This window comes from Lissotriton helveticus, chromosome 10 (assembly GCF_964261635.1).
Source record: "Lissotriton helveticus chromosome 10, aLisHel1.1, whole genome shotgun sequence".
Classification (NCBI taxonomy): Eukaryota; Metazoa; Chordata; class Amphibia; order Caudata; family Salamandridae; genus Lissotriton; species Lissotriton helveticus.
Genome location: NC_136071.1, coordinates 1128269404 through 1128296349, shown reverse-complemented (window position 1 = coordinate 1128296349; position 26946 = coordinate 1128269404).

Genomic DNA, 26946 nt, shown 5'->3' with positions numbered 1-26946 from the left:
GGGCCGTGGCTGCTCAGCAGAAAGGTGAGGAGAAATGGCATAGCAATGCAGCCATCTTAGATGAGGAGCCTAGCACGGTTCTGAATGATCTGAAGGGTACTGAATGCAAAAAGGCAGGAAGCCCAAAATGGAGGGCATTTACATGATCTAGTGAGAAGAGAATTGTTAGTAGAACAGCCTCACAGTAGTGAGAGGGCAGAAAATGAATGATTTTCTGTTCCTTATGGATTTAGTAAAGGCAAGAGGATGAAACATGGTTAATATGTTCTAAAAAAGAGAAGATGCTGGAAAATTAATCCAAGATTTTTTGCTGACGCTGCCAATGTGGGTGATTGACCCACTTCCACCAGCCACCAAAGAGAACACCATATGGTATGAGATCCTTTAAAAATGAGAACCCTTGATTTGTCACTATAAGGTTTTAATGAATTTGTCTTCATTCAGAAATAAACTGAAAGTATGCACGTACCAGCATATTCTTCGGCAGAGACCTGATTGCCCCAGAGAGAATTCATGTTTGGGTATAAATATGCGCAAGATATCATCAAGATACCAAAGGACTGTATGAGTAAGGCTAACTGGGGATGATAAAGATTAAACAGCGGATACTCAATAAAATCCACAAGTCAGAGGTTTGGTACATAACAGAAATAGGTGGCGCATGGATTTTTTCAGATTTGCCAGATAGGATAGAGGTAAACCACACCAGGTGAATACTTTAGATTCTAAGTTGTATTAGTAGATTTATAAGCACTGGCTTGGAACCAGTGTCAAATGTGGCACTGAGGTTTAGTAATATTAGGGCTGCTCTAACTCCATGATCAAGATTCTGTCACAAATCATCTGACACAGCATGGAATGCTACTTCAAACTCCTAATGTTGTCAGAAGCCAACCAGCACGAAGCCAATTAGTAAATTACTTTTTATGAAAGAAATTTGGAAGTTGACTTCTTTTTTTATTTCCACTCTAAAGCCTTGGCATGCTGTGCAGGTGGTCACACATTGTATCAGCTTTTGTAGCCTATGATCACACTGTGTGGAAAATCTTTGAGCCGGGAATCACCTATGATCATACAGTGTCACATTCCTGAGAAGACTTTCACAGCATGTTAACTTTTTCAGTGTCCAATAACATACCATTACTGCACGTCAAAATAAAGATATATTCTCTAAGTAACAACCATGGTTGTACATTGAGTTAATTTTAAAAGCTAGGACAATGGATCAGTGTGGTGTGTATGCACTATTCTCCCATGTACCTTCTGTGCTGCAGTATTTCATATTTCTGAGTTTGAACATAAACTTATATTTTGTGCAAAACAGTGAGAGCCCTCAGTGTAAATCAGAAATCTATTAATTTGATTGAACTATTTTAAAATGGCAATGTCTACCCTTGAGAAGGGACGCATTTCAAAGGTAGGAATACTTCAAGTGCAAAGAAAAGTAATTGGAAAAATAACTTTTTTATATAGCACTTAATATCACACATTTAACAACTCTAAGCACTGAAAATATGTTTTATTGATTGCCAACTAAAATCTGTGACCTGCTGACCATTGCAATTTAAATTTAAATATGTTTAATCCCCTAAATAAACCTGCATTCTGAAGTAAGTTGAAATGTCAAATTCCTGGATGGTTCCCCTGTCTAATGTAGACAATATACTTTGGGGGAGATTTACAAAAAATTCACGCAGCGCAGCACAGCCCCCCGCGAGGCCGTGCTGCGTTGTACCACAGGGAGGATGCAGGAAAGCACCTAATCTTCAGAGATGTGGTCTCTCCTCCCCTTTCCATTGTGCCGGCGCTGTTTACAGCTGCCGTGCGCCATGCACACACCTTTGCGCCATTGCGCTAGGGTGTGTGCATTAGTCTAGGTACAGGAGTTTGGTACAGGAAGGATACCATTCCTGTACAAAATCCAATGCCCAGACAAAATGCAAAGTTTTTGCCCACTTTGTATGCATGCTGCACAGTGCAGCACGCATGCAAAGTCGGAAAAGGAAGGAGAAATGAAGGCATTTCTCCTTCTGTGCGCCTACTAGAAAAGGGCACAGTTTTCTCACGCTAAACCCAATCTATTTTAGTTAGTAAATTGGGTTTAGTATGAGCAACCTTGGGCGTTTGCATGGGAATGCCCATGCTCCACCCTTGGTATGCCCCAATGGCGTAAAGTAATGCAAAGCAGCACTACGTGCTGCTTTGCATAACTTTTCCATTATTTCCAGCGTTAAATAAATGTAGTGCTAGAAAGTAAATAGGGAAAAAAAGATTTTGCGCTGATTTGTGTCACTTTTGTGATGCAAACACAGCACAAAATCTTAATAAATCTCCCCGTTTGAGTCCAGATGGAGATAACCTTTAGCATCCTCTTTGGTCAGGGTCATTTTGACCCAAGTAGGGCAGAAATAGGTGCTCTAAGAATTTTACCCCGATTTATCAGTAATGTTTACATTAGGACCCACCTGCAAATGGGGCTTGCTCCTGGTTTGTCCTCTAGGAAGGGAGGAGACAATGCAGTTTGGGCACACATGGAGTGATAATTGTGTACCAGGAGCTTAGAGAGTAGATTAGGGAACAATATGCAATAAGGAGAGGTGATTACTCGGGGAAAATGTTGCAGACAGGAAAGTGTATTGATTAAAAGGGTAAAGTACAGCACATGGAAAAGTGGGGATTACAGAAGGAAGAAGGTAAAAGACAGAAGTGCATTCTTATATGAGAATAAGGCACAGAAAAGTGGTGCAGATTGGATAGAATGGATCATAGATGTGGCTGCTTGAGCACGTTTTATGTAAACTGATCCACAAATACCATCTTTTGCCACTTTTCAAAGTATTCTTGGGGAGGGTGAAACCCCCAAACCACTGGGAAGGGTGAGGCTTGCCTGACACACCATAAATTATTGAGGGGCATATTCTCAAGGATTTATCACAGAATTATCACCACTTTATTGCAGCCAAAGTGGCGATAAATTTCTCACCCCATTCACAAGCTTGTGCAAACAGCCCATATCACCAGTTTACCTGTGGTAGCGGCCTCAAAAACATCGCCACAGATGACACCGGCAACTACCGCTAATGAGATGCAGAGTAGGCGTTCCCGTGCAAAAACCCGCGACAACTCCACTCCGCAACATTCTCAATGACCAGCCAGATTGGCGATAAGAACCCAAAACATGCGGTAAGGTGCGAAATTAACACCTGGTCTGACCTAGTGTAAAGTTGGACTACAGCCTGCACCAGAAAGGAAGCCTAGGCCAGAACCACACCTGAAGGGCAACAGATGCCATAGAGCCACTGATCATGCAGCTGGGAGCCTCAACAGGGCCACAACACCCACCACTACCACCCCCAGGACCCCCCCGGGCACTCCCCCCCAGGCAAAGACATGTCACATCAACTTCACGAAATCATGTACAAAATAATTTGCCTGATGTCGCACAATCACAACAGGTAACATGTATGTGTCGTCACAAAAATGAGCATCACACATTCACCTTTGAATTACCAAACAAAACATTATTATTAAAAAAAACTCAAAACAACCATTTTGAAGACTCATGGCGGGTCTCCTCAGGACAATCTGTAGGTCACAGCTTGCAAGACAAAAATCCTGATAAGAAAGTGGTCATGCACACATCAAAGGACAGAGAGAGAGCAAAAGAGAGAGAGGGAGAAAGATGGAAAGAGAGGGAGAGAGAGAGAGAAAGACAGAAAGAGAGGGCGAGAGAGAAAGACGGAAAGAGAGAGAAAGACAGAAAGAGAGAGAGAGAGATGGAGAGAAAGATGGAAAGAGAGGGAGAGAAAGACGGAAAGAGAGGGAGAGACTGAGAGAGAGATAGACGGAAATAGAGAGAGAGAGAGAGAGGGAGCAAGACAGAAAGAGAGGGAGAGAGAGAGACACAGTAAAAAGAGGAGAGGAACAGGGAGAGAGAGTGCCGACACTGCGCACCCAGACCTCCCTGCACACCTGCTGGCACCGGTGTGTCTCCAACCATGTACCGGTATGCACTGCAGTTCACCAGGTCCCTCATCTGAAACAGATCCCTCATCTGAAACAGAGTCCAGATACATAAATGGCAGAGTACATACAATACATCACCTGTCCGCCCCTGCACACCCAGGCAGCTGCACCCCAGCCCCTCCCCTGCCCAGCGGTGCATGCCCGCCCCTGCGCACCCAGACTTCATTGCTCACCTGCCGCCACCCGGGTGTCTCCAAGCGGGCCCACCACGTGCCGGAGCAAGCCCCATGCCCGAAGCCTGGGAACATGGCACCCTCCACATCATGCAGCCCCACTCCGCGGGCCACCAGGTCTCACACTTGATTCTGGGTCTTGATTTCGCTATGGCAGAGGACATATCAGTGCACACAAAATCATCGCAGGCTGCACACCCGCTCAGCCCTTTTAGGTGCCACTAACTCTGTGACCTGTGAGGCAACGCCACGTGGAGGTAGGCCTGCACGGCTCGCAGGCTCAGGCCTACACTGCGGTCCAGCAGGGCTCACAACAATCATCACCAGTCCGGACCACCAGGATGGGGCATCATCGCAGGCTGGACACCCGCTCAGCACTTAAGGTGCCCCTACCTCAGTGCACCAAAAGTCACCATCGCGTGGCGGTGTGCCTGTGCCGGCCGGAGTGTATTAGGTGCCACCAAGTCTGTGTCCCGCAAATCATAGACCCTCTGTGATTGAGTATCGTAGTGCGGACGCCAGGGGAATGTTATGTGGCAGGGCCCTAGGCCCTCAAACATAAATAATAGCCACACGGATACACCCAGAGAGACAGTGGAAATGGTGTTGAGCACGTGCGCCCTGCTCTTTTTATTGTCATGGTCACATGTCCTGTGACACTTGTGCTGGATGGGTGTGTTATGGGTGTAAAGCAGCTGTGAGGGAGTGGCTGTGGCATGCTGACAACTAGACCTGTGACCTGGGACATGTAGTGTTGTCATCCCCCACTGTGAGCGTAAGTGTAGTGGGCTGGTCTGGCGTATGCCAGTCCAGCTTAAGGGTTTGAACAATGACCCGGGGCTCTGGGCGTGGTTCCGTACTGGGCTGGACAAGGAAGTAACTAATGCGCGTGTCCCTGTTGTTGTGTCGGCGCCACCCGGACCGCATTCAGCAATGTGTCACCCTGTGATCCAATTCAAACGACATGAGCAACATAGACATGAGGGGAAATCACTGACCCTACATTCATCCATACTTCCACACTTGAAAGATCATAGACATTACACATCTGTGTGATTATGAATGTTTAATGCACATTCAGTGGAGTTTTGCAGCTGGAGCAGTACAGGGCCATGCAAACCACACTTTACAATGTTGGCCCGTAGAGGGACAGCCAGAGTCCTTCAGGAAATGACAAGTAAATAGGAAGATGAAGAGTTCAGTCCGCTTCTGATTGCTGTGTCATTGGCGATCAAACAGAATATGGCAGTCCATTTCGAGGTCCATGGTGATTGTCACAGAGTGTATTGGGGGACAATGAAAGGTGATGATGCAGAGGGCAGAACCAAGCAGAAACCAGCCATATGGCTGAGAAGAATGCTACTGCATCCTTCGTACCACAAAGGCAGGTTCATCCGCATCTTTGTTCACTGCTGTCTCATGTGCCTCACGTGTGGGTGGTGGTGTTCTGTCTCCTGCACTGTGTGGCACTGACATTTCAGGGGGCGGAGATGTGGATGTAGTGGTAGCAGCAGCATGCATCAGTGCCAGGCCTTGTGGCAGCAATGCCATGAGGATGGTCTTGAGGTCATTGAGGAACCCAGCTACCTCTTGCTGGTGTGCAGCCATGGCAGCCACTCTTTCTGCCTGCGTCCGCTCCATGGTCTCCATTAACCTCCGCATGTGTCCCAACTCCCGGGTGACAACGCTAGAGCCACTCTGACTGGACATTTGTTCTAGTCTCTGAGTTAGGGCTCCAGCGATGTCAGCCATGGTCCATTTGAGAGCATGGAGCGGACTGTGGGTGTCCGTTAGGGACTGTGAGACACCCATGTATGGCATCTAGTTTGGCTGCCATGTGGTCGAACCCCACCCACACCTGTTCAGATAGATTCTTCTGGCACTCCAACACACTGTGTTGGAAGGTCATGTGTTCTTCGTGGGGGTCCTGGGTGGCAGCCTTGGTGGTGGGTGCTGCCTGCTGTGTGGTCTGTGCAGGGGGAGGGGTCTCCTCGTAGCAGCTGGGCTGATCTGCTCCTGGAGGTGGGGTGAGGAGGCTCTCCACGAGCTGTTGGATGGCGTCGGAGTCGAAGGTGTCGTGGTCCTCTTCGTCATCAGAGAAGAGAGGTGCGGGCTGCTCTATCGGAGGTGTTGGACTTCCCTCTGCAATGTGAAGGGGAGATGCAGTTTAACATAGTGTTCACATGTATGTTGTCGCATTGTACATGTTTACATACAGACTGCATGACATGGTACATTGTGACTGTTTGGGAGGAGCTGCCTATTTGATGCGGGACAGTGGACATTTCGACAACATCACGGATGTGTGTTTGTACTTGTTCATTTCAACTCACATTTGCCTGCAATGCCAAATGTGTTTGGCTAGTTTCTACACACACGCGGCACCAGTTGTGTCCTGTGTTCTGTTGTGGACCTTTTGCGGTGTGTACCACATCGTTGACAATGTTGATGTGCTCTGCATGTTATGTGTGTGTGCTGCAGTTTGGGGGAGCCGCAACTGCAGCTCTGATTTTGCTGCCCCTTCTCCCTTACATGCAGTGTGCCTTTGAATTCTGTGTTTGAACAGTGCTGGGATTTTGCATACTTGGGTACATTGGTCTCTTGGTGGAAGTTGGAGGTCTGGGGCATGGTTTGTGCGCCAATATGCTCTACTTAATTGTGCATGTGTGCCATTGTGCCCATCTTCCCCAGTCCCCCAGTCCCCCAGCCCCTGGTCGTTACTCACCCTGTTCCTGTTGTGTCCGGTCATGTTGAGCAGGGTCCAGTCCCCCAACTCCTGCCACTGTCTCCCCACTGATGACTGTGGACATCATTTCCTCCAGCTTGTCCAGGTCCTCCTGTGGCCATGGACTTCCACCCCCAGGCTGCATTGCAGCCTTCCTATTGTTTGCAAGTTTCTGCTTGGTTTTGCACTTCACATCATTCCAGCACCTCTTGACCTCTTCCATTGTCCTCTTCAGCACTCCTACTGCATTCACCTTGTCCACGATGGACTGCCATATTCCATTTTTTGTTGCCAATGACACAGTGGGGGTAACGAACAGTAGTTGATTGTGTTCTACCACCTCCATTATCTGGATCCTGTTTTCCTGCGGACTGTACCGCTTCTTCCTACTCTTCTGCTGCTTGGCCTTCCCTGACCCTGAGGTCCCAGGCCGGTCTTCCGGGGGCTTGTGGGGTTCTGGTTGTCCTCTGTACTTGCTCCGGCAACATCCATTGTGATTCGCTGTTGTTTGACTTTTGTTTGTATGTTTTTTTTCTACTTTTACGGTGATTTTTCCCGCCTGACGTGTATGAATTGCAGGCCTGTCGCTGGTTTTCGCTGATTTTTGTATCATGATTGGCTTCAGCACAACTTTTTTTGCTTTTGTGTTTCACATTATTGCGGCGTTGCGTTGACTTTATAGTGGACATTTGATGCGATATTGTGGGCCTATCACATGGTACCACCATATTGTGAAAACAACGTTAAACGGCGTTGTTTTCCCACGATAGACTGCGATAAGAAGAGTTGCATTAAGCTACTTTTGCTGTAAATATCACACGTTCTTGAGAATATCCCCCTGTATATTTTATTAAGGACCTCTGCATTTTAAAGTTCACCAGTCTCCCGGCCTCTTACCTTTTTAAATGGCTTCACCCCCTCTTACATCCTTGTCTTTTGCATGCAGTGCCCTTCATCTCACTCTCTACCAGCGTGTCTGCATTGATTCTGCCCCTTACATTTATCTCTCCTCTTCCCCAGTCTCCCTTTGCGCAAGCCTAGTGGGTTAAAAAATGGGTGGATCTCTAAAAGGGGTGTGGTCTATGTAATTAAGGGTGCAGCTTAAACGCAATCTAAATTTCTGTGATTCCCATAGTGTTCCATCTGACTGGTACTTTAGTTCCTCTCTGTGCTCTCTGTGATTGAATCCAGAAATATAACCCAACAACTGACATACATCTAAAAACAGCCAGGAGAATCGGTTTTGTCAATGGTTGTTAGCTGTTTAAGCTAAATGAGTAACAGCGATAAATAATTTTACTTTCCCCATGTCACTGTTTTGATCCCTCATGGGTCATGTTTGCGCTATATAAAACGATATAAATAAATAAATGTGTAGCACCGTCACACAGATTTACACAGAATCACAACTGGTATACGGGACAGTTGCTGTTTGTGCTCTGCAGAGGGGCCATGTGTGGAATGTTCATGTATTCTGAACACTTGTTTGACCCACACACAGGCACAGTGTGAAAGTTGTACTGCCTGCAGCCTCAATTCCAAAGTGCTCAACTGTAGCCTGTTATAAACACCTGGAGGCAACTCAGTACAAAGTGTGCATCATCCAAGACTAATATGCTATGAAATAAAATACAGAAACACACATCCTGGAAACAGCTAGCACTCTTGGGGAATGCAAGATTAAATAAAGCATGTGAAATATAAACATGAACCAAATCACTTCCATGGATTACCCTAACATCAGGACCACTGGAATTATGCTGCAGGAGAGGGCTGAATTATGTGGCAGGCTGAATAAATTATGTGGTGAGAAAAGACAAATTATGCGGCATAATACGGCACATTTTGAAATAATATGAATTCATTTTTTCCCCATTTTTGAACTTGGTAACTTTCTGGGAATTGGTTGCCCCCTATTGGTACCAATTAACACCCACATTTAGCAATGGGAAATAGAAAGTTTAGTATTCAGCTTTGCAAAGGGCCTTCCAACTCGCAGCAACCCGTGTACCAAAATAAAAGGGCCCCGCATTAGGTTAGTTAGGTTGCTAGAAAAGTGTCCCATGTTTGCAAACTAGGACAGTTTTTAACTTGTAAAGCTATGCTGTATGCATTTTTTGTAAGGTTGGAAGCCTGAATTGATATGAATTTGCTGCAAGCAATGTTTGCTTTAACCCTTTGGATGCGTCGGACGGCTCCCGGCCGTCCGACGCTACAGGTGGCATGTGCGACGGACGGCCGGGAGATTAGATTGTTTTTTCACCCTGATGGTTAGGGCAAAGGTGGAGAGCCCGATAGTATTTAGGGGCACCCTTAACCTTCCTTCCTCAGATCCAGATGACGAACCAAGAAAGAAGAACGTGGAACAAGAAGTCCTGCCGTGCAGCTGCTAAAAAGAGGAAGACACCAACTGATTTGGCCCCAGCCCTACAGGACTATCGACCCTCAAACCTGCTCCTGCCAAACCCCGGCGTCTCCTGTGGTCAGCAACCTCAAAAACCCCAGAGAACCTGACTGCCTTGTGACTCTAACTACCTGGGTCTCCCACGAGCAGTGGTACTGCTCATATCAAGTAACAAGCCCTGGCATCAGCCCGGAACTGCGAACCTTGCCCACTCTGCACCCGCCAAGCCGGGCCTGTGCTGGAGTGAATGAAGACCCTGAGGACGTCCCCCCGGCGATTCTGACCTAGAATCCATTGCCCAAGGACCCTCCTCGATGACCCCGACGATGCCTGCAGCCTCAGGACGAAGGACCCCTCCAACCGCGACCAGGTAAGATTTCCCGACCTCAAAAGACACCCCCTGCACCCGGCAACCCATGGCCTCCTGTGCCCAACTCCAAGATCTCAACTTACCCCTCAAAGTGTTGGTCGCTCCAGAAGATCCACCATCCCCGAGCCTGCAGCCTTTGTTCCCTTTTCAAGATCGCTATTGAATAACATTGAGCGCTAGACGGCTCAAAAGCACCCTGCACTCAGCTGCCCGAGTACCTCTGGCAGTGCAACCTTTGTTCTATCCTACTTCCCCATTTGCCCTGAGCAAGTGACCAGGAGCCCAGCCCACACAGCCGCGTGGCCTGCTAGCCAGCAGCCACCAACCAAAGGCCCCCTGACTCTCATTGGACAACATTGAGCCTAACTACCTCTGTACCCGGCTGCCCCTGTGCAGCTGAGGGTGTACCAACTGTACCTACCTGACCCTGGGGGACCCCTGAGTTTATGCCCAGAACCTTAACTCTACCTGTCGAGTACTTACCTAAAAGCTGATAACTCACTTTCCTTCCATAGGTTAACATTGACTGGTTTTCACTTGAAATTTCTTCCTAGTGTGGAGTTTTGAAACTTTAAAATATTCATCTAAAATCAGCCGAATAACGAATTCCGAAATACTCACCTATGATCAGGAGAGAAGCCCGTACTGTACCTTTTAGCCCAGTACTGAGCCGCAAAAGTAATCCTAACTGTATTTACCATTAACTTGAATTTTCTTCCACAGGAAACCATTGACTGTTTTTCTGTGAAATTTCTTCTGTCGATTTTTGCAAACTAGAAATATTCCTTACAAATCTTACCAACTACTAAAACGTAATTACTTACCTGTCTTAGGTAGAGATCCCAGTGCTGAACGTAGGAGTCCAGTACTGGATTACAAAAGTAACAAGAACGTACTTTACCTGTGACTTGAATTTCCTCCCATAAGATAACATTGCTTGGTTTTCACTGAAAAGTTTCTGTCAACTTTGAAAATACATTTATATTCTTTAAAAATCACTACTGTAACTAAAACACTTTTACTTAACTGTTTACAGTACATGTCCCGGGGCTGAATCTAGGATCCAGTCCTGGGGTTAGAAAAGTAATCCCTAAAGTAATCAACTGCATTTATCTAGCAAAACCCATTGAGCTCAATGTTAAATTGTGTTTGAAATTGTGTTGCCTATTGCAACCACTGTAGCTATTGAACTTACAAAGTCTATTGCCTTTCGGCAAAGTAATTACCTAAACTCACTCATATTGAGAAAAGTATATTTTGATACCTGTTGGTTCTAAAATAAAACAACTATATCTTCTGATATAAACCAATTGGCCTAGAGTTCAGTTCTTTAGTGTGTAAAACCTTGTGGTGACTGAGTGTATACAACAAATGCTTTACACTGTCCTTACTGCTCGACCAAGCTGCCACTTTAGAGAGTAAGATCAGACCTGACTTTAACCTCTGTCATGCCTCTAGAGACTGGGGACTCTATACACACTGTACCTTATTTTGATCCAGTATATATAGAGCCACTTTCTTACACACGTAAGGTCTCTTTAATTACCTGTCTAACTGCTGTCATCAACATGCAGATGCAGCCATTAGGCCAACAGAGAGGGGCAGCAGGGGAGATTGATTAAAGAAAAGAAAAAATATAAATTCCTTGGGGGCCCCCCCCCCCCGGGCCTGGAAACTCTGGAGTCTTTAGAGGTGTGAGGCCCAACGGCTGCGAGCAGGTGCGGGGCCCTGGGCAGCTGCCCATGCCCAGCACCGGCCCTGGCCTGCCTGCGCTTCACCCATAGAATGCCTCCATGGTGTAGAGTAATGCAAGGCAGTGACTTGCGCTGCCTTGCGTTACACATTTAACAAGCTATGCAACGTGACCTTGCGTGGCTTAAACAAAAGTGGAATTGTGAATGAGATACACTAGTGGTTTGTGAAAAGGAGGGATGAGGACACTGTGAACGTAAAAGAAGAGGATGAAGAAATCATGCTTGTAGGATTAAGAAAGGGGAGGAGGAAAGTCATTGTTACAAATGCTGCAATTCTAAGACTTTCTGAAAAATAAAGATGTGGGAAATCTATGAACTGCATATATTTTTTTAAAGCGTATCATTACTGGGATCTACTTGCAGGCCTGCAAGAATTATATACATAAGAACTGTTAACCTTCTCTGTGGAAGTAGGGGGATTTGGGGGCAGCCGAACATTGGAAGGTCTGACCCCGGAAAATTTGGGGAACTGGAGCAGTCAGACGACTGCTCTGGGTTTGGGCTGGTTTTGGGCTGCTTAGTAGCCCAAGGGATATATATACAACCATTTAAGGTACCAGCCACCATTGTGTATGGTGACACGGTGTTGGTACCTGGTAGTTATCTTTGTTGCCCCTCCCACCCGTCCCTGTCCTTAGGCTTTTGTTTTAGGTCTGTCTCTTGTTTTCCTGTTATTATCAGGCGGGTGCGCATTGGTTAGATACAGGTGTGCAGAGGGGTATGCCGTTAAGTTGTTGCTTGAAGCAGGAGCGTAGGCGGATGGCAGAGAAGTTACCATGGTTTACTGAAGTTTATTGTTGTTGTCAGCGGCAATTCAGGCTGAAAGGGAACGGGTGGGCAAGTTCACGCCTGGACGAGCAAGGTACTTTAATGTTCTGTAGGAAGTTTAATGGGTTGAGAGATTAATAGATGTAGGAAAGAGGGAAGGGATTTTCGAGGTCTCAGTTGCAGTTGACCAGCCCTGGAGCATATCCAATATTGATGTATTAAGTGGTTATGAAGGGGGAGGGATATCTTGGGGGAGTGGGGTAGCTTAACATAGGTGAGTAATTTTGTATAGTCAGGTTGTAGTTTTGTAAGGTAGTGCCAAGGTTGTTTTCTCTGAGGTTGTGCACCTGTTTCAATAAAGCTGCCTTTTTCACACAAACCTGGTGCCAGTGGTCTGTGCTGCTCCCCTTGTCCATAAAATGCTGTTGATCAGATTTCTTGGATTTTAGTCAGTTAACCAACATAATCTGACGTCACTTCCGAGCTTGATCTTTGAAAAATATTTTGTTAAATCACGTATAGCGCCTGGAGCTAGACAGACAATGCATGGACAAACACAGGCATGTGTTTTATTCTACTTTGCATTTTTCTTTAGTTTCTGCGATAAAGAGCTTTGAAGTTGCACTCGGTTAGTTAAATCCTTAAAAAAACTGTCAGGATGTATTAGCGCAGAAATAATGGGATTTCTGTTCAATATAACGTCATTTTCGAGAAAACGCTCTTGAACAGATTGCAGAAGCCTGACGTAACAACAGAGGCGGGAAACCCAGTGCTATCAGAAGCCATCTTAGAACCAGTGCAACACGCGGAGGCGCCGTGTGACGCCCGCTCCCACGAGACACAGCACCAGGGGCGCAGGTGAAAATGTTAACTATGGGATCATGGATGACTCATGTATACAACGCAACTTTTACCACGCAGTGCCTTTACGACGCAACTATTACAACACATGTCATTACAACGCATTGCGCTGGGGGGCGCTCTAGGATAGGGAATAGATTTAATTTACTATCCAACACCTTCCCTACTATCCACGGGGACTGGAGTTGGAATAGTAAATTAAACTATTCACTATCCAGCACCCCATAGCGCTATGCGTTGTAACAACATGCGTTGTAAAAACCGTGATGTAAAGGCATGCGTGGTAAAAGCATGCGTTGTAATGTCATACATCCATCTGGACAAGGTCAGACTGCCCGGTCCCTATACATGATGCATTAAAAGCAAGTCACACCGTGTGGTAATAACCTGCCACTGCCACTGAGGCATCCTCAACCAGGAGCACTGTATACCCATAGCGCGGACAACTCCAGGGTACTTTCAGAGCGCTACACAGCTGACAGAGAAAGCAAGACTTGTGATAAAATTATCGGTACAATAATTCGGAATAACAGTCGTGAGAGTGGTGCTGGGCATGGTGAGATTCGCAAGGGGGGTGGAGGAGAGCACATTCATCTAAAAAATGTAGTTCACGAGTAGTGTTCCAATGACTTTAGTGTTGGCACCTTGTGCAAGTAAACGAAAGGGATGTATGACGTTACAACGCAGGCTATTACAACGCCTGCCTTTACAACGCGGTTTTTACATCGCAATCCATTACAACGCATAGCGCTTTGGGGTGCTGGATAGTGAAAAGTTTAATTTACTATTCCAACACCAGTCCCCGTGGACACTAGGGAAGGTGTTGGATAGTAAATGAAACTTATTCCCTATCCTAGAGCGCCCCCCCAGCGCAATGCGTTGTAATGGTTTGCGTTGTAATGACCGCGTTGTAATGGTAGAGCGTTGTAATAGTTTCGTTGTAAAGGTTGTTCACCAAACGAAAGGGAGTGCTGGTCTGTTGTTTCATGTTCTGCTATTCAGTTCTGTGTTAGAATGTGCTAGGTTGTGTTATGTAGTTTTATGTTAAGCAAAACGGGGAGATTTATTAAGATTTTTCAATGTGTTTGCTTCACAAAAGTAACACAAATCAACAAAAAATAACTTTTTCCCAATTTACTTTTCAGCACTAACCTTGCTTAGCGCTGGAAATAACGGCAAATTGATGCGAACTCTGCGAACGGAAAGTAAAGCATTACTTTGCGCCATGTGGCGTACCAAGGGTGGTGCATAGGCGATCACCCAAGGTTTCTCACCCTAAACCTAATTTACTAAATAAAGTAGATTGGGTTTAGTGTGAGAATTCTGCTTTCATTTCTTCTTCCTTTTCCGACTTTGCATGTGTGCTGCACTTTACAGCACACATACAAAGTGGGACAATGGTTAGAGGAGTCTGTGCCTAGTATGTTGTACGTGAAGGGTTCCTTCCAGTATAAAACCTATGCTGGACTTATGGAGACACCCTTCCACCATGGTGCAGCAGCAGAGGGAAGGGGGCAGTGGGAGAGAGAAAAGAGCAGCAGATTGAAGGGGGCAGTGGGAGAGAAAGGAGCCATAGCAGAGGGAAGGGGGCAGTGGGAGAGAAAGGGAGCCATAGCAGAGGGAAGGGGGCAGTGGGAGAGAAAGGAGCCATAGCAGAGGGAAGGGGGCAGTGGGAGAGAAAGGAGCCATAGCAGATGGATGGGGGAAGTGGAAGGGAGAAAAGAGCAGCAGCAGAAGGAAGGGGGCAGTGGGAGAGAGAAGGGAGCAGCAGGGGGAAGGGGGCAGTGGGAGAGAAAGGAGCAGCAGCAGAAGGAAGGGGGCAGTGGGAGAGAGAAAAGAGCAGCAGCAGAGGGAAGGGGGCATTGGGAGAGTGAAAAGAGCAGCAGCAGAGGGAAGGGGGCAGTGGGAGAGAGAAAAGAGCAGCAGAGAGAAGGGGGCAGGATAAAACAGTAAGAGGTAGGAGAGAGAAAGCACCAGCAGTAGAGAAAGGAAAGGGGGCAGTGGGACGGAGAAAGGAGAAGTAGCCGAGGCAAGGGGGCAGTGGTGAGAGAAAAGAGCAGCAGAGGGAAGACGCAGTGGAGAAAGAAAGGAGCTGCAGTGGAGAGAAGGGGGCAGTGGGAGAGAAATGAGCAGTAGCCGAGGCAAGGGGGCAGTGGAGAGAGAAAGGAGCAGCAGCAGAGTGAAGGGGCAGTGGAGAGAGAAAGGAGCAGCACGAGAGGGAAGCAGACAGTGAGAGAGAGAAAGGAGCAGCAGGGAAGAGAAGGGGGCAGTGGGAGAGAGAAAGGGACGGGGCAGCAGGCCAGAGAAAGGAGCAGCATGAGACAGTAGGAGGCAGGAGAGAGAAAGCACCAGCAGTAGAGAAAGGGAAGGGGCAGTGGGACAGAGAAAGGAGAAGTAGCCGAGGCAAGGGGGCAGTGGTGAGAGAAAGGAGGAGCAGCAGAGGGAAGGGGGCAGAGGGAGAGAGAAAGGAGCAGCAGAGGGAAGGGGCAATGGAGAAAGAAAGGAGCTGCAGTAGAGAGAAGGGGGCAGTGGGAGAGAAAGGAGCAGCAGCAGAAGGAAGTGGGCAGTGGAAAGAGAAAGGAGCAGCAGAGAGAAGGGGGCCGTGGAGAAAGAAAGGAGCCATGGCAGAGGGAAGTGGGCAGTGGGAGAGAAAGGAGCAGCAGCAGATGGAAGGGGGCACTAGAGATAGAAAGGAGTAGCAGAGGGAAGGGGGCAATGGAGAAAGAAAGGATCCGCAGCAGCGGGAAGGGGGCAGTAGGAGAGAAAGGAGCAGCTGCAAAGGGAAGGGGCAGCCGAGAGAGAAAGGAGAAGCAGCCGAGGGAAGAGGTAGTGAAGAGAGAAAGGAGCATCAGCAGAGAGAAGGGGCAATAGAGAAAGGAGCAGCAGCAGAGGGGAGGGGGCAGTGGAGAGAGAAAGGAGCAGCAGCAGAGGCAAGGGGGAAGAGGAGGGAGAAAGGAGCAGCAGCAGAGTGAAGGGGGCAGTGGAGAGAGAAAGGAGCAGCAGCAGAGGCAAGGGGGCATAGGAGGGAGAAAGGAGCAGCAGCAGAGGCAAGGGGGCAGAGGAGGGAGAAAGGAGCAGCAGCAGAGTGAAGGGGGCAGTGGAGAGAGAAAGGAGCAGCAGCAGAGTGAAGGGGCAGTGGAGAGAGAAAGGAGCAGCAGCAGAGGCAAGGGGGCATAGGAGGGAGAAAGGAGCAGAGTGAAGGGGCAGTGGAGAGAGAAAGGAGCAGCAGGGAAGAGAAGGGGGCAGTGGGAGAGAGAAAGGGACGGGGCAGCAGGCCAGAGAAAGGGGCAGCATGAGACAGTAGGAGGCGGGAGAGAGAAAGCTACACAAAACTACAGAGTAGAGTAGGGCCCAAGGGGAGTTATTATTATAGACCTGTCAGCACCTTGTACCCCAACTATACATATTCAATACAAGGAAGATGTTACAGGTCTTTGGTACAAGCCAGGCATGCTAAGGGAATCTCAAAGGTATTCCACAACAGAGGCTGGAGTAACAGGATAGACACAGGGATACAAAAAGTGAGAAAAGTACCCATCAGCCCACTCAATAGTGGAGGCTCGTCATTTGGGATTTTCAAATGTAGAAAGTTGGTGTCCAACAAACACTGCCTCCAGTTATTACTGAGGCTAGTTTAGGACCCAAAGGTTGAACCCTCAACCTGAGCAAATGACAGCACAAGTGGCTGAAAAGGGCTTAGTTGCAGTGCTCAAAGAAATCAGAAAAAGTGAGAAAAGGAAGATAATCCAGGTGATTCTAAAAATGCCTATCTTGACGTCAACAAGAAAACTTTATTGAGTGTGCCCGTCAAGATGGTATAGTTAAAAACAGAGTGATAATAGCAAGAAAGATGGTTTGCTATTTACCCAAGATGTTGTCTGGTCAACATGTTTCAGCCTATCAAGGCTTTCGTCAGGACCTATGTATCACTACTGCAACACTTACTTCATAATGTGTAAGACAAGAAAAATAATATTTCCATGGGTGGTGTATCCCCTCCCAACTCTGTGGGATCAGGAGCCTCACCTCACCTGGCGACAGCTCAGGCTAAAGGAGGCCACGCACTCTCCGTCGTTACCTCTGGCTTTGACTGAGCCGAGGGGGAGTCAAAGCCAGAGGTAACGACGGAGAGTGCGTGGCCTCCTTTAGCCTGAGCTGTCGCCAGGTGAGGTGAGGCTCCTGATCCCACAGAGTTGGGAGGGGATACACCACCCATGGAAATATTATTTTTCTTGTCTTACACATTATGAAGTAAGTGTTGCAGTAGTGATACATAGGTCCTGACGAAAGCCTTGATAGGCTGAAACATGTTGACCAGACAACATCTTGGGTAAATAGCAAACCATCTTTCTTGCTATTATCACTCTGTTTTTAACTATACCATCTTGACGGGCACACTCAATAAAGTTTTCTTGTTGACGTCAAGATAGGCATTTTTAGAATCACCTGGATTATCTTCCTTTTCTCACTTTTTCTGATTTCTTTGAGCACTGCAACTAAGCCCTTTTCAGCCACTTGTGCTGTCATTTGCTCAGGTTGAGGGTTCAACCTTTGGGTCCTAAACTAGCCTCAGTAATAACTGGAGGCAGTGTTTGTTGGACACCAACTTTCTACATTTGAAAATCCCAAATGACGAGCCTCCACTATTGAGTGGGCTGATGGGTACTTTTCTCACTTTTTGTATCCCTGTGTCTATCCTGTTACTCCAGCCTCTGTTGTGGAATACCTTTGAGATTCCCTTAGCATGCCTGGCTTGTACCAAAGACCTGTAACATCTTCCTTGTATTGAAAAAGGGAGAGAGAAAGCACCAGCAGTAGAGAAAGGGCAGTATGGCGAGAAAGGAGCAGCTGTAGAGGGAATGGAGCAACAAGGGACCGAGAAAGGAGGAGCAAGAGAGAGAATGGACCAGCACGAGAAGCAAGTAGGGAGGAGAGAGAAAGGAGAAGCAAGAGGGACAAAGGAGCAGCACAAGAAGGGAGAAGGCAGCAGGAGAAGGAAGGAGACAGGAGGGAATTAAGAGCAACAGGAGAGGAAGGTGGCAGGACTAGATACAATGGAACAGAAGCAGAAGAGAGAAAGGTAGGATGATAGAACGATAGAGCAGCAGGAGAGGGAAATATGCAACAGAAGGGAGAAGGGATCAAGAGGAGAGAGAATGTGGCAGCAGGAGAAAGAAGGGGGCAGAAGAGAGAAAGTAGCAGCACGGGAGGACTTATGATGGCAACCAGAGGAGCTACAATGTGAAGAATAAGGGCCTCAGAGAGTTACAAATCAAAGTAAAGATGTAGGGCCCGATTCACAGAGGTAAACTTAGACCAGAATTCTACGTTTAGACCTGAGGTCTAACTTTTAGACCTGAAGACTGAGTTGAGACTTCAGGTTTAAAGTTAGACTTCAGGTCTATAGTTACACTTCAGGTGTAAAGTTAGACTTCAGGACTAAATTTAGACCTGAGGTGTAAAGTTAGACTTTTTGTCTAAACTTAGACTTCAGGTCTAAAGCTAGACTTCGGGTTTAAAGTTAGACTTCAGGTCTAAAGCTAGACTTCAGGTTTAAAGTTAGACTTTTTGTCTAAACTTAGACTTCAGGTCTAAAGCTACACTTCAGGTTTAAAGTTAGAATTCAAGTCTAAAGTAAGACTTCAGGTCTAAAGCTAGACTTCGGGTTTAAAGTTAGACTTCAGGTCTAAAGCTGGACTTCAGGTTTAAAGTTAGACTTTTTGTCTAAACTTACGACTTCGGGTCTAAAGCTAGGCTTCAGGTTTAAAGTTAGAATTCAAGTCTAAAGTAAGACTTCAGGTCTAAAGCTCGACTTCAGGTTTACAGTTAGACTTCAGGTGTAAAGTTAGAATTCAGGACTTAAGTTAGACTTCAGTTGTAAAGTTAGACTTTTTGTCTAAACTTATTCATGAAGCTTTATTCGGTACATATAAAAATTACCATAAAAGCACAAAAAATACATACATAACATAACAAATGCAGCAGATTACAGACAAGGGAAACCAGCTGAATATATAGCTTACAGAATAATTTAAAAACAAATACTTTTCCTGGCCAAATTGATTGAATTAAAAACACGGCCGTAAAAAAACAGATATCGACATATTGTAGATTAAAAACTAGTCTCATAGCCTGATTTACTGTACGTATGCCATTTACAAACATAGGTTTTAAAAATGCAATACGAAAATTTGTATACAGTTTACAGATCAAAAGAAAGTGCAAAGGGCTCTGTTTGGATACGCCATCACACATGCATGGCCCCTGCGGGTGTTTCTTAAGGGTAGGCAGGGCTTCTAAGTGATGCGCAATACCAAGCCTTAGTCTAGTCGGCACATACTTATGTGTTGGCCTAGTCACCCAAACTAAATAAATAGGAAAACCTTCATTGATTATGTAATTGTTGTAAAACATAACAGTGGATAAAGATCCGCTGGCAACTGCCCGTTTTCTTGCAGCAAATGATAAAAATGTGGTTTTCAACTCATGTTTAGATATTAACAAGACTTCTCTAGGGTCAACCAAGATGTTTAAGTTAAAAATCTCAGAAAAACACCTAATGACGTATTTCAACCAGGGGATTTTTAAAATTTTGTCCAAAGAGTAACAATCCTCAATGATTGATCTGGAGAAAGATTTTTCCTCTTGAAGCCAAATAGAACACCATATCATAAGTGGCCTCAAGGATAATTGATCAATCAGAAAATTAATCTCCAGTTCTCGATGGATCAGCTCGGTGACAGCAGAGGATGGCAGCATCAAAAGCTTTTTTAAAAATGTATTTTCCTCCAGCTCTAAAGTGTACGCACAGTTGTGTCCCCATACACCTGCCCCATATAGAGCAATACTAATACACCTTGCTTGATAAATCTTGAGCATATCCCTGGTTCGTCGGTCCCCAACTTTTGCTGCAAACCTAAAAACACCATGGGCATTTTTTGCCATTCTAATTCGGATATTTTTAAATTCATTATGCCACTTTCCATCTTTAGAAAAGGTGATACCTAGGTAACAGAAGGTTTCTACTTGATGCACTTTATCTTTGTCAATAAAAAAGGAACAATTTGAAGATTTGTTCTTAGGCCCACATGCCATTATATAGGTTTTCCCCCTTATTGATAATCAATTTCCTATCCCTAATAAAGGTATAAAATCGATCAATCAGGCGCTGTAGTCCAATTGGTGTACAGCGTCATCGGCGTATAATAACACCGGTACCGGGGAGCCTTTGACCTGTGGGGCATCAGCTTTAACACTTTTTAAAATCTTGTCGATTCCGTTAATAAATAAAATAAAAAGGAGAGGGGCCAGTACGCAGCCCTGCCTGATCCCTCTTTTAATATTACATTTTGGGGTGCATTCCCCTTTGGAGCCAAAACGCACACATGTGTTTAGTCTCCCATACATCCTAGCCAGAAAGTAAATTATACCCTCTGGTGCTCCTAACTGTAGCAAGGTTGACCATAAGATTGAGTGGTCAACCATATCAAAAGCACTACTAAGGTCTGCAAAACAGAGGTAAAGTGGGCCGGTTTTGGCTGCGGTATATTTCCCGATCAGTAAATCTAAATTTAAACACTGATCGATTGTGCCCCGGCCCTTTCTAAATCCATACTGGCTATCGGTGAGGATACCCTCTTGTTCAGCCCAATCCTCTAACCTCGCTAACATAACTCTACTCATGATCTTAACTGAGGAGTCAAGGAGAGAGATAGGTCGGTAATTTTTTTACATCCTACCTGCTACCCTTTTTATGTATCGGTATAATAATGGATTCCCCCCATGTATCGGGGGCATCGGTACATATGGCAGCATTAAAAAATATAGCTAAGAGAGGGCTCCACATCTCGGGGGCTGTTTTGTATACATCTATGGGCACCCCATCCGGGCCCTGGGCTTTTCCCCCCTTACTAGCATGTATGCCAGATTCTATCTCACTAGGTGTAATATCCAGAGGTAACACAGGCCATCTATCCAGGTTGGTGGCCGTACTACTGTTAGAATCAAATATATTTGAAAAAAGTGCAATCCAGCCATCACTCGGGACATTAGAAGTTAGTGCTGGGGTATTTTCATCCTTAAAAAAAGGAGAATTAACAGTTACCCAAAAAGGGTGCTGTTAGATAATTCAGCTGCCTGATTTAAGGAGTCCCATGCCAACTGCTGTAACTCCCTTTTCCTCTGCTTTAAAGCAAGCTTATATTCTGATCTAAGTTTAATTACAGAGTTGGTGTCCCTCGGTTTGTTAGCAAGAGCTAATTTTAATTTAGTTAATAGACTGGTGCACACATGGTCAAACCACCCCGGTCCAATTCGACTTTGGCCACCTTTCGGTTTAGTAAACCTGGCATTAATAGTTTTAATAATATCATTAAAAACATTTACAACCTGCTTTGAATCTGTGCTATTGCCAAGGATAAAAGAAATGTCCGTTAGAAAATCCCTGACAATAGCACCGATTAGTTCGCTGGCTTTATCCCCTGCCCATCTTAAACGGACTCCGTTTGGTCTATGTGGTTCCACATTGGAAACCATATTACCCACTCCAGCATGACAACCTCCCCATAGGGTAGTTTCCAATATAACATAATTATGGTCACTAATATTGGTTACATCAATCCTCGGAGGAGCACAACAAGGAATAATACTAGAGGACACAATCACATGATCAATAACTGAGCTGGATTGCTGGTTCTTAAAGGTCGGAATGGCATGTCCATATTCATCTTTCGGGAGGCCTAGAATTTCCAACTCATAACAACCCATTAAATAGTTTAGCGCCTCTCCATAATTGTTATGACCAAAATGCAAATCGTCCACCCCAGACTCATCACTAGATCCACATACTTTTCCTGTTGGCGATTTATACAAAGGAATATTAAAGTCCCCAACCCAAATCATATCAAAAGAAACATTAGCCTCAGAGTTCAAATGTTCAATGGAGCTAGCCAAATCATGAACCACTACAGCCCTGGTACCATCAAAAATGTTGTTATAATAATTTACCAGTAAGATATTATGGTTTGGTTCCTCTAACAACCAGAGAATCTGTGCATGTTCTCCTACAGTTATGTGCCTTTTTACTATTATTGCACGATTGATTGTGACCAGTATCAATAACCCCCCTTTTGCCCTACCCGGTCCAGTCCCCTGCGCGGGCAAATGAAATGATGCATACCCCTCATAATTAACTTCCTCCCTGCACCAAGTCTCCTGGAGACACAAAATATCATAGGCATTGATAAAGTTCTGCCAGCCCAGAACCCTCCCCTTACTTTTTAAACCTGCAACATTCCAGCTGACGATGGATATCCCGTTAACCCCTATGTTAGTCCTGTCTGGAATCGTAATTATATTAGGGCTATTTCCATCTCTGTGATTGCCGCTTAATAGAGCCTCACCATTATGTACCGTGAAAGAGGTCACCTCCCTGGCTAACACAGAGACCGTTAAATCCTCAATGTTTTCAGTAACCTTAATGTTTCCAGTAACAGGAATATTGATATCCTCACACACGGGGGACTGGACGTCCAAACTAAGTCAGTCGTTCAAGTCCAAGCGGCTTAAGGCATGGAAACGATTATGCAAAGGAATAATTAACCCTGGGTGCTGGTTCGGCATAATTTGCCTAACTGAGTTACTATCCTTCGGGGGTGCCTTAATAAGATGGCTATAAAAAAAGCCAAGCGGGCGTGCACATACATTATTAACATTGGACGGGAGGGAGGCTGCTCTAAGCAAAACTGTGGCGACGTGTTGTGGATACTTAAAATTAATGATAACACAGTCGCCACTACAATTCTTGGTAGAATTGCCGATCCAATGTACCCTTCTAGTACTTAGTATATCATTAGAAAAAGCAGTTGGAAACCCACATTGGTTATGCAACCAGGAAACGGTTTTATTTTTCAACGAATCGTGGGATTCGTGTTGGGGGTGAGACATGTACGTATCAGCCTGCGGTACATTGGTTAAAACAACCACATATGGAGCACAGTCTGGAGGGAGATTGATATAACGCCTTCTTCTCACTTCGGACCATCCCGCGTTATTTTCAGCAACTTTGGGTACCGGGTTATCTTGGTTAGCTGTGGGCGGTTGAAGTGGCGTGGCTGTTCTACTTGCCTCCATCCCCTCCTTGGGTTGAATTACTACGGGTTGAATTACTACGTCATTCCTACCCCTAATGCCTACATCGCTGGACTTAGACAATCCAGCCGAAGTAATATGAGTATCCAAAAGTTTGCCCAGCCTGACTTCTTCTTTGGACATCTGGTCTAATTTAGCCATTAAAGGTTTGACCAGTTTATCAAATTTACCATCAATAATTCTCACCAAAGTATCAAATTGCTCAGAATTCAATTTAGTCATTCCATCCCCTCCCAAGACATCTTCTCTAGCTGGGCTTTTGGGAGGTGTTGACGCTCTCTTGGTCTTTCTGTTCCCCCCTCTCTTAATTGGTAACTTTCGACACGCCCTGACTACTCTTCGGACCGGGGAGTGGTGGTCGGGGGAATCAGGGGAGTCATCCAACACGACATGGTCATGAGCCGGTGATGAGGATATATCATTATTTATTACCTCCTTTATTCCAGATTCTTGGGTAATGTCTAGGACTGGTATATCCAAAGAGGTTGACAAAGTAGAGGGAGACCCTGGGGGGCTAACACGACTTATAGAACGTCGTCGTTCACTATTGATTTTGTTAACTACTTTAACTAAGTAGTTATCTAAGGTTGCTGGTGCTGAAGGGGTTTTAGTGGGTTTAGCTTTAGACATACTCGGAGCTTAAAACCAGGCCTGTTTAACAAGAATAAAATAAAAGTACGAAGCAATCATGAAACACACAGAAGAAATCAATAATAAGAACTCAGCGTCCTACAAGTTTAAAACATTAACAGTCTCACTGTACGATGATCAATAGATACTGCCAGGGTCCGTGGCCCAGCCCGGCCTCGTGCAGCCCCGGACGCCCACAGACGGCCCGCCCTCTGCCCGGGCTCAGCCCGGCGTCGCCCGCGCGCGTCCCGTGACGCGGGAGGAGCGGCTTGTTCTTATGCGCCTCCGGGCGCAGGAAAGTGACGCTGACGCTGCAACCGGCGTCCCCGGGTTGAGGCAGGGCACGCTGGGGATTGTAGGCGGCAATGCGGCAGAAACGCTCTCCCCTCTCGGCGGCCGCAGGATCAAGAGCGGCGGCGGGAGAGAGCGAAACAGGGAGCCGCGATGTCCAGGGCTGTCCAGGTAAGTTTAGGAGCCGGCAATGCCCCCAAAAGATTTCACGCCCGCTCCCCAGCAGGAGCGGCTTGTTCTTATGCGCCTCCGGGCGCAGGAAAGTGACGCTGACGCCGCAACCGGCGTCCCCGGGTTGAGGCAGGGCACGCTGGGGATTGTAGGCGGCAATGCGGCAGAAACGCTCTCCCCTCTCGGCGGCCGCAGGATCAAGAGCGGGGGCGGGAGAGAGCGAAACAGGGAGCCGCAATGTCCAGGGTCGTCCAGGTAAGTTTAGGAGCCGGCAATGCCCCCACAAGATTTCACGCCCGCTCCCCAGCAGGAGCGGCTTGTTCTTATGCGCCTCCGGGTGCAGGAAAGTGACGCTGACGCTGCAACCGGCGTCCCCGGGTTGAGGCAGGGCACGCTGGGGATTGTAGGCGGCAATGCGGCAGAAACGCTCTCCCCTCTCGGCGGCCGCAGGATCAAGAGCGGCGGCGGGAGAGAGCGAAACAGGGAGCCGCGATGTCCAGGGCCGTCCAGGTAAGTTTAGGAGCCGGCAATGCCCCCAAAAGATTTCACGCCCGCTCCCCAGCAGGAGCGGCTTGTTCTTATGCGCCTCCGGGCGCAGGAAAGTGACGCTGACGCCGCAACCGGCGTCCCCGGGTTGAGGCAGGGCACGCTGGGGATTGTAGGCGGCAATGCGGCAGAAACGCTCTCCCCTCTCGGCGGCCGCAGGATCAAGAGCGGGGGCGGGAGAGAGCGAAACAGGGAGCCGCGATGTCCAGGGTCGTCCAGGTAAGTTTAGGAGCCGGCAATGCCCCCACAAGATTTCACGCCCGCTCCCCAGCAGGAGCGGCTTGTTCTTATGCGCCTCCGGGTGCAGGAAAGTGACGCTGACGCTGCAACCGGCGTCCCCGATTTGAGGCAGGGCACACTGGGGATTGTAGGCGGCAATGCGGCAGAAACGCTCTCCCCTCTCGGCGGCCGCAGGATCAAGAGCGGCGGCGGGAGAGAGCGAAACAGGGAGCCGCGATGTCCAGGGTCGTCCAGGTAAGTTTAGGAGCCGGCAATGCCCACACAAGATTTTTGTCTAAACTTGGACTTCAGGTGTAAAGTTAGACTTTTTGTCTAAACTTAGACTTCAGGTCTAAAGCTAGACTTCAAGTTTAAAGTTAGACTTTAGGTTTACAGTTAGACTTCAGGTGTTAATTTAGACTTCAGCACTAAAGTTAGACTTTTTGTCTTAACTCAGACTTCAGGTCCAAGTTTGCCTTTGTGAATCAGGCCTGTTGTTGGGACCCAGAGTGAGCCCCAGGAAGCAAGAGACTGCCACTCCCTACCGTGTCTGCAGTCTCCCCCCTACATTCACCTGCAGGCTCAGAGCTGCGGAAGCCAGTTAGTAGGAGAGAGGGACCAGGGAGAGGTGCACATCTGAGGCGGTTGAGAGTCTAGGGCCAGTTGAATGGGTCATTGTTGCTTGGATTATGGGTTTATGAAGTTGCAACGATATTACCAAATTCTGCTGAAATGTTGACAAATTTCAGTACGTGGCAAACCATGAGTTTTATGAGAATTTATGTTCTCAAAGAGAAACCTGCAGAACAAAGTGTGCATGCATTGTGCATCTTAGCTAGGTTTGGTTCCAATGAAAATGATCTTGTAAAGTGGCGAAAAAGATCTGGCAGCACACCGAAAAACTTTACGCAGGCAAATGTGAACTTATATAGGGAAAAGTTGCAGAAGTATGAAAATCTGAAAATTCGTGAAACTTTGCAGACCTAAAAATTCTTTGCACCCTCAAGTTAAGATGCATCCAGGAAGTGATGTTGGAACTAATGGCCTGCTCACGAGGGGGTTGGCGGTCTGGTATGTTTGAAAGGCGGGGATTGGTCCCAGACCGGTCAGGGTACGCAGTGGATGGTCCACACCCAGCATCATTCACGCGCTGTGCTGTGCCCCTTGGTACCTTAAAGCTTGCTTCGCCGGGTCGATCTCCACATGTTTACTGAACACCAGATGATTCGGTCCTGTTTTCGGGGTTGGCCCAAAAACTTTCCAGCTCTTTCGACCCTACTCGCCAAGAACTTCAGAGGGCTCAAACTGTGCCTTGAAGCAAAATAACAGTTTTACAACATGTGGCAATAGTTTGCCTTTCTGCAAAGCAAACTGTATACATTCAGCATCTTTCTGTTCATTTGGAAGTGTGTGTCTGTATAGTCATGCAACTTTGGAAGTTTGTCTTGCATTGTGGTCAGAAATGGTCATCAAAGCTATTCCGAAAGTAAACATGTAAGTAAATTGTGTATTTGTACAGCTACATAGCCTGCAGTTGCTCCAGAGTGACAGTTGTGGTAATAATAGATTTCGTTAGTACATGAACACAGAATGTGCCTGAAAATTGCCGAGAGAAGCAATTACTTTTAGCGCCTCAGAGATGGAAAAGTGCGCCTCGTGGGCGCTGTGGGGTGATTGTTTTTGTGCATGTGTCCCTTCTCTTCCGACCGGTGACATGAATGTGACACATGTATACGGACCAGGCACCTATGCAGATATTACAGGGTCGGCTATGATTGTCCGAAGGGGAATCAGGTCATATCTGTGAGTTATTTTCTATAACTCAAGGGGGTGGTTTCAGTCCACGAAAAAAATATTTT